Source organism: Primulina eburnea, chromosome 9 (assembly GCF_022965805.1).
Source record: "Primulina eburnea isolate SZY01 chromosome 9, ASM2296580v1, whole genome shotgun sequence".
Lineage (NCBI taxonomy): Eukaryota > Viridiplantae > Streptophyta > Magnoliopsida > Lamiales > Gesneriaceae > Primulina > Primulina eburnea.
In genome coordinates, this window is record NC_133109.1 from 34,454,383 (window position 1) to 34,462,811 (window position 8,429).

An 8,429-nucleotide genomic window follows, 5' to 3' on the forward strand; every position below is an offset into this window, starting at 1 on the left:
GCAGGTAAAATATATTCACAAAATGATTTGATGAAATTTGCGGAAAATGGAAGAAATTATCATCTGAGGTATTCATAAAAAAGAGAGGAGTAATTGGACTCATAGGTCATTCTGCAAAACCCACTAATATAGAGGCAGAGACAAAAAACTGCAAAGTTTAATCAAACCTTTTAAAATAGGTCTTCAACCTCCGATTCTCTCATATCAGCGGGAAGGTTGCCAACATAAATCTGCGAGATTAGCGACCACTAGTTCTTGGTCCTTGTGAAAGGTGTAAAAGCAAATACTGCAGTTTAAATATATTAACAAAATGATTTAATGAAATTTGTGGAAAATGGAAGAAATTATCATACGAGGTATTCATAAAAAAAAAGAGTAAAGCCAGAGGAGTAATTGGACTCATAAGCCATTCTGCAAAACCCAATAATATAGAGGCAGAGAAAAAAAATGGCAAAGTTTAATCAAACCTTTTAAAATACGTCTTCAACCTCGGATTCTCTCATATCAGCGGGAAGGTTGCCAACATAAATCTGCGAGATTAGCGACCACTAGTTCATGGTCCTTGTGAAAGGTGTAAAAGCAAATGCTGCAGGTAAAATATAATCACAAAATGATTTAATGAAATTTGTGGAAAATGGAAGAAATTATCATATGAGGTATTCATAAAAAAGATAGTAAAGCCAGAGGAGTAATTGGACTCATAGGCCATTCTGCAAAACCCAATAATATGGAGGCAGAGCAAAAAAACTGCAAAGTTTAATAAAACTTTTTAAAATACGTCTTCAACCTCCGATTCTCTCATATCAGGGGGAAGGTTGCCAACATATATTTGGGAGATTAGCGACCACTAGTTCTTGGTCCTTGTGAAAGGTGTAAAAGCAAATACTGCAGGTAAAATATATTCACGAAAATATTTAATGAAATTTGTGGAAAATGGAGGAAATTATCATACGAGGTTTCATAAAAAAATGAGTAAAGCCAAAGGAGTAATTGGGCTCAAAAGCCATTCTGCAAAACCCAATAATATAGAGACAGAGAAAAAAAACTGCAAAGTTTAATCAAACCTTTTAAAATACGCCTTCAACCTCCGATTTTCTCATATCAGTGGGAAGGTTGCCAACATAAATCTGCGAGATTAGCGACCACTAGTTCTTGGTCCTTGTGAAAGGTGTAAAAGCAAATACTGCAGGTAAAATATAATCACAAAATGATTTAATGAAATTTGTGGAAAATGGAAAATATTATCATATGAGGTATTCATAAAAAAGATAGTAAAGACAGAGGAGTAATTGGACTCATAGGCCATTCTGCAAAACCCAATAATATAGAGACAGAGAAAAAAAAAACTGCAAAGTTTAATCAAACCTTTTAAAATACGTCTTCAACCTCTGATTCTCTCATATCAATGGGAAGGTTGCCAACATATATTTGGGAGATTAGCGACCACTAGTTCTTGGTCCTCGTGAAAGGTGTAAAAGCAAATACTGCAGGTAAAAAATATTCACGAAAATATTTAAAGAAATTTGTGGAAAATGAAAGAAATTATCATACGAGGTATTCATAAAAAAGAGAGTAAAGCCAAAGGAGTAATTGGGCTCATTGGCCATTCTGCAAAACCCAATAATATAGAGACAGAGAAAAAAACCTGCAAAGTTTAATCAAGCCTTTTAAAATACGCCTTCAACCTCCGATTCTCTCATATCAGCGGGAAGGTTGCCAATATTAATCTGCGAGCTTAGCGACCACAAGTTCTTGGTCCTTGTGAAAGGTGTAAAAGCAAATACTGCAGTTAAAATATATTCACAAAATGATTTAATGAAATTTGCGGAAAATGAAAGAAATTATCATACGAGGTATTCATAAAAAAGATAGTAAAGCCAGAGGAGTAATTGGACTCATAGGCCATTCTGCAAAACCCAATAATATAGAGGCAGAGAAAAAAAACTGCAAAGTTTAATGAAACCTTTAAAAATACGTCTTCAACCTCCGATTCCCTCATATTAGTGGGAAGGTCGCGAACATAAATCTGCGAGATTAGCGACCACTAGTTCTTGGTCCTTGTGAAAGGTGTAAAAGCAAATACTTCAGATAAAATATATTCACAAAATGATTTAATGAAATTTGTTTAAAATGGAAGAAATTATCATACGAGGTATTCATAAAAAAGAGAGTAAAGCCAGAGGAGTAATTGGACTCATAGGCCATTCTGCAATACCGAATAATATAGAGGCAGAGAAAAAAAACTGCAAAGTTTAATCAAACCTTTTAAAATACGTCTTCAACCTCCGATTCTCTCATATCAGCGGGAATGTTGCCAACATAAATCTGCGAGATTAGCGACCACTAGTTCTTGGTCCTTGTGAAAGGTGTAAAATCAAATACTGCAGGTAAAATATATTCACAAATGATGAGTTCCAAAATAATTTAAAACATTTTAATATGAGTCTTACAACAAATTACTCATTAAAATTACTAACTTGCTGAGAATTTTGCCAAACAAAAAAGTTCCTCTAACGTAAAAAAATCCCTTGGGATGAAAACTATTAGGAGAACTATTTTGCAAAAATCAAGTTCTCACGTCAAAATTTAGATGACTTGGTTTTAGGATGTTTAACTATATAACTTTCTTTCACCGCCAATGTTGAAACCATAAAAATAAGTAATATCACTTATCTTCGTTAGAAACCAAGGTCCGTAATCTCCAAGATTAGAAAAAGTCGTGTTTGCCTCATTCCATCAGACTTAGCAAATAACTTCTCGTATATCCCCGTGCCAAGCCTCTCAAAAAGCTTGATTTCACGATTAACTACAAAATTTAAAACACAAGGTTAGTGATGCAAGTTTATGATACCAATAAAAAAAACTAGCACCTAAAATTAGAATCTTGGAGAATGATGATAAAAGTTGGAAAATCGGTAAACTAACAAATCTTGTATCGACACAAATAAGAGAAATCATGTTCTCATATTTTTGATGCAGAATACCGTTTCTTATAAGGCATAAGCAATGAAAGAAGTTCTGAGGCGTTGATAAGTTTCAACTATCCAACTTTCTTTTCACCGCCGATGGAAAATTGGTTTTCAATCTATACAATATTTTTTTCAAATCCAATATGATTTAATGAAATTTCTGGAAAATTGAAGAAGTTATCGTACGAGGTATTCATAAAAAAGAGAGTAAAGCCAGAGGAGTAATTGGACTCATAGGCAATTATGCAGAACACAATAATATAGAGACAGATAAAAAAACTGCAAAGTTTAATCAAACCTTTTAAAATACGTCTTCAACCTCCGATTCTCTCATATCAGCGGGAAGGTTGCCAACATAAATCTGCGAGATTAGCGACCACTAGTTCTTGGTCCTTGTGAAAGGTGTAAAAGCAAATACTGCAGGTAAAATATATTCACAAAAAGATTTAATGAAATTTGTTTAAAATGGAAGAAATTATCATCTGATGTATTCATAAAAAAAGAGAGTAAAGCTAGAGGAGTAATTTGACTCATAGGCCATTCTGCAAAAGCCAATAATATAGAGACAGAGAAAAAAACCTGCAAAGTTTAATCAACCCTTTTAAAATACGTCTTCAACCTCCGATTCTCTCATATCAGCGGGAAGGTTGCCAACATAAATCTGCGAGATTAGCGACCACTAGTTCCTGGTCCTTGTGAAAGGTGTAAAAGCAAATACTGCAGGTAAAATATATTCACAAATGAGGAGTTCCAAAATAATTTAAAATATTTTAATATGAGTTTTACAACAAATTACTCATTAAAATTACTAACTTGCTGAGAATTTTGCCAAACAAAATAGTTCCTCTAACGTAAAAAAATCTCTTGGGATGAAAACTGTTAGGAGAACTATTTTGCAAAAATCAAGTTCTCACGTCAAAATTTAGATGACTTGTTTTTAGGATGTTTAACTATATAACTTTCTTTCACCGCCAATGTTGAAACCATAAAAATGAGTAATATCACTTATCTTCGTTTGAAACCAAGGTCGGTAATCTCCAAGATTAGAAAAATTCGTGTTTGCCTCGTTCCATCAGACTTAGCAAGTAACTTCTCGTATACCCCGTGCCAAGCCTCTCAAAAAGCTCGATTTCCCGATTAACAACAAAATTTAACACACAAGGTTAGTGATGCAAGTATATGATACCAATAAAAAAACTAGCACCTAAAATTAGAATCTTGAAGAATGATGATAAAAGTTGGAAAATCGGTAAGCTAACAAATCTTGTATCGACACAAATAAGAGAAATCATGTTCTCATATTTTTGATGCAGAATACCGTTTCTTATAAGCCGTAAGCAATGAAAGAAGTTCTGAGGCGTTGATAAGTTTCAACTATCCAACTTTCTTTTCACCGCCGATGGAAAATTGGTTTTCAATCTATACATTATTTTTTTCAAATCCAATATGATTTAATGAAATTTCTGGAAAATAGAAGAAATTATCATACGAGATATTCATAAAAAAGAGAGTAAAGCCAGAGGAGTAATTGGACTCATAGGCAATTATGCAAAACACAATAATATAGAGACAGAGAAAAAAAACTGCAAAGTTTAATCAAACCTTTTAAAATACGTCTTCAACCTTCGATTCTCTCACATCAGCGGGAAGGTTGCCAACATAAATCTGCGAGATTAGCGACCACTAGTTCTTGGTCCTTGTGAAAGGTGTAAAAGCAAATACTGCAGGTAAAATATATTCACAAAATGATTTAATGAAATTTGTGGAAAATGAAAGAAATTATCACACGAGGTATTCACAAAAAAAAGAGTAAAGCTAGAGGAGTAATTGGACTCATAGGCCATTTTGCAAAACCCAATAGTATAGAGGCAGAGAAAAAAATTGCAAAGTTAATCAAACCTTTTAAAATACGTCTTCAACCTCCGATTCTTTCATATCAGCAGGAAGGTTGCCAACATAAAATCTGCGAGATTAGCGACCACTAGTTCTTTGGTCCTTGTGAAAGGTGTAAAAGCAAATATTGCAGGTAAAATATATTCACAAATGATGAGTTCCAAAATAATTTAAAACCCTTTAATATGAGTTTTACAACAAATTGCTCATTAAAATTACTAACTTGCTGAGAATTTTGCCAAACAAAATAGTTCCTCTAACGTAAAAATATCCCCTGCGATGAAAACTGTTAGGACAGCTATTTTGCAAAAATCAAGTTCTCACGTCAAAATTTAGATGACTTGGTTTTAGGATGTTTAACTATATGACTTTTTTTCACCGCCAATGTTGAAACCATAAAAATAAGTAATATCATTTATCTTCGTTTGAAACCAAGGTCCGTAATCTCCAAGATTAGAAAAAATCGTGTTTGCCTCATTCCATCAGACTTAGCAAGTAACTTCTCGTATACCCCGTGCCAAGCCTCTCAAAAAGCTTGATTTCCCGATTAACTACAAATTTTAAAACACAAGGTTAGTGATGCAAGTTTATGATACCAATAAAAAAACTAGCACATAAAATTAGATGATGATGATAAAAGTTGGAAATTCGGTAACCTAACAAATCTTGTATTGACAAAAATAAGAGGAATCATGTTCTCATATTTTTTATGTAGAATACGTTTCTTATAAGGCGTAAGCAATGAAAGAAGTTGTGAGACGTTGATAAGTTTCAACTATCCAACTTTCTTTTCACCGCCGATGGAAAATTTGTTTTCAATCTATACATTATTTTTTTCAAATCCAAAATGATTTAACGAAATTTCTCGAAAATGAAAAAAGAGAGTAAGCCAGAGGAGTAATTGGACTCATAGTCCAATATGCAAAACACAATAATATAGAGACAGAGAAAAAAAAAACTGCAAAGTTTAATCAAACCTTTTAAAATACGTCTTCAACCTCCGATTCTCTCATATCATTGGGAAGGTTGCCAACATATATTTGGGAGATTAGCGACCACTAGTTCTTGGTCCTCGTGAAAGGTGTAAAAGCAAATAGTGCAGGTAAAAAATATTCACGAAAATATTTAAAGAAATTTGTGGAAAATGGAAGAAATTATCATACGAGGTATTCATAAAAAAGAGAGTAAAGCCAAAGGAGTAATTGGGCTCATAGGCCATTCTGCAAAACCCAATAATATAGAGACAGAGAAAAAAACCTGCAAAGTTTAATCAAACCTTTTAAAATACGTCTTCAACCTCCGATTCTCTCATATCAGCGGGAAGGTTGCCAACATAAATCTGCGAGCTTAGCGACCACAAGTTCTTGGTCCTTGTGAAAGGTGTAAAAGCAAATACTGCACGTAAAATATATTCACAAATGATGAGTTCCTAAATAATTTAAAACATTTTAATATGAGTTTTGCAATAAATTACTCATTAAAATTACTAACTTGCTGAGAATTTTGCCAAACAAAATAGTTCCTCTAACGTAAAAAAATCCCTTGGGATGAAAACTGTTAGGAGAACTATTTTGCAAAAAACAAGTTCTCCTTGTCAAAATTTAGATGACTTGGTTTTAGGATGTTTAAATATATAACTTTTTTTCACCGCCAATGTTGAAACCATAAAAATAAGTAATATCACTTATCTTCTTTTGAAACCAAGGTCCGTAATCTCCAAGATTAGAAAAGGTCGTGTTTGCCTCATTCCATCAGACTTTGCAAGTAACTTCTCCTATATCCCCGTGCCAAGCCTCTCAAAAAGCTTGATTTCCCGATTAACTACAAAATTTAAAACACAATGTTAGTGATGCAAGTTTATGATACCAATAAAAAAACTAGCAAACTAGCAACTAAAATTAGAATCTTGGATGATGATGATAAAAGTAGCAATGAAAGAAGTTGTGAGGCATTGATAAGTTTCAAATATCCAAATTTCTTTTCACCGTCTATAGATTTTCAATTTATACATTATTTTTTTAAAATCCAAAATGATTAATGAAATTTCTGGAAAATGAAAAAAAATTATCATACGAGGTATTCATAAAAAAAAGAGTAAAGCCAGAGGAGTAATTGGACTCATAGTTCATTATGCAAAACACAATAATATAGAGACAGAGAAAAAAAACTACAAAGTTTAATCAAACCTTTTAAAATACGTCTTCAACCTCCGATTCTCTCATATCAGCAGGAAGGTTGCCAACATAAATCTACGAGATTAGCGACCACTAGTTCTTGGTCCTTGTGAAACATGTAAAAGCAAATACTGCAGGTAAAATATATTCACAAAATGATTTAATGAAATTTGTGGAAAATGAAAGAAATTATCATACGAGGTATTCATAAAAAAAAGAGTAAAGCCAGAGGAGTAATTGGACTCATAGGCCATTCTGCAAAACCCAATAATATAGAGGCAGAGAATCAAACCTTTTAAAATATGTCTTCAACCTCCGATTCTCTTATATCAGCGGGAAGGTTGCCAACATAAATCTGCGAGATTAGCGACCACTAGCTCTTTGGTCCTTGTGAAAGGTGTAAAAGCAAATACTGCAGGTAAAATATATTCACAAATGATGTGTTCCAAAATAATTAAAAAACACTTTAATATGAGTTTTACAACAAATTACTCATTAAAATTACTAACTTGCTGAGAATTTCGCCAAAATAATAGTTCTTCTAACGTAAAAATATCCCCTGGGATGAAAACTGTTTGGACACCTATTTTGCAAAAATCAAGTTCTCACGTCAAAATTTAGATGACTTGGTTTTAGGATGTTTAACTATCTAACTTTCTTTCACGGCCAATTTTGAAACCATAAATATAAGTAATATCACTTATCTTCGTTTGAAAGAAAGGTCCGTAATCTCCAGGATTAGAAAAAGTCGTGTTTGCCTCATTCCATCAGACTTAGCAAGTAACTTCTCGTATACCCCGTGCCAAGCCTCTCAAAAAGCTTGATTTCCCGATTAACAACAAAATTTAACACACAAGGTTAGTGATGCAAGTTTATGATATCAATAAAAAAAACTAGCACATAAAATTAGAATATTGGAGAATGATAATAAAAGTTGGAAAATCGGTAACCTAACAAATCTTGTATCGACACAAATAAGAGAAATCATGTTCTCATATTTTTGATGTAGAATACGTTTCTTATAAAGTGTAAGCAATGAAAGAAGTTGTGAGGCGTGGATAAGTTTCAACTATCCAACTTTTTTTCACAGCCGATTAGCTATGCAGTTTATCTATTGATTTAATTTTTGAATAAAGATTATGTCAATATCTACGTGTTTTGTAAACTGTTTGAAATTTCAAGTAAATTTAAAGATTGAACAAAAACTATGTCTCATGAATGTGAGAGTGTTTTTTGGCTCTCCACATTCTTGAGTTAGTTGTAGCTTATAATTGTAGAAATGTCTTTTGACTTTCTACATTCTTGAGTTAATTGAAGACTTTTGGCTCTTCATATTCTTGAGTTAATTGGAAGATTAATTGAGTTAATTACTCTTGCATGACTCTTGGTATGC

At 32.9% G+C, this 8,429-nt stretch overlaps 3 long non-coding RNA genes across 3 annotated transcripts; all 3 read right to left on the reverse strand.

Moving 5' to 3' along the window:
* Positions 1–2,450: 2,450 nt before the first annotated feature.
* On the reverse strand, positions 2,451–3,396 carry LOC140840641 (uncharacterized). The gene is made up of 2 exons (XR_012120035.1): positions 3,268–3,396; positions 2,451–2,806 (listed from the first exon to the last, which is right to left on the reverse strand). It is a non-coding gene; the product is annotated as an uncharacterized lncRNA (long non-coding RNA).
* A 1,885-nt stretch (positions 3,397–5,281) lies between these two features.
* On the reverse strand, positions 5,282–5,957 carry LOC140840643 (uncharacterized). Its single transcript, XR_012120037.1, has 3 exons — positions 5,840–5,957; positions 5,524–5,682; positions 5,282–5,413 (listed from the first exon to the last, which is right to left on the reverse strand). It is a non-coding gene; the product is annotated as an uncharacterized lncRNA (long non-coding RNA).
* A 504-nt stretch (positions 5,958–6,461) lies between these two features.
* Positions 6,462–7,402, reverse strand: LOC140840642 (uncharacterized). The gene is made up of 3 exons (XR_012120036.1): positions 7,329–7,402; positions 7,049–7,167; positions 6,462–6,683 (listed from the first exon to the last, which is right to left on the reverse strand). It is a non-coding gene; the product is annotated as an uncharacterized lncRNA (long non-coding RNA).
* Between the last annotated feature and the right edge of the window lie 1,027 nt (positions 7,403–8,429).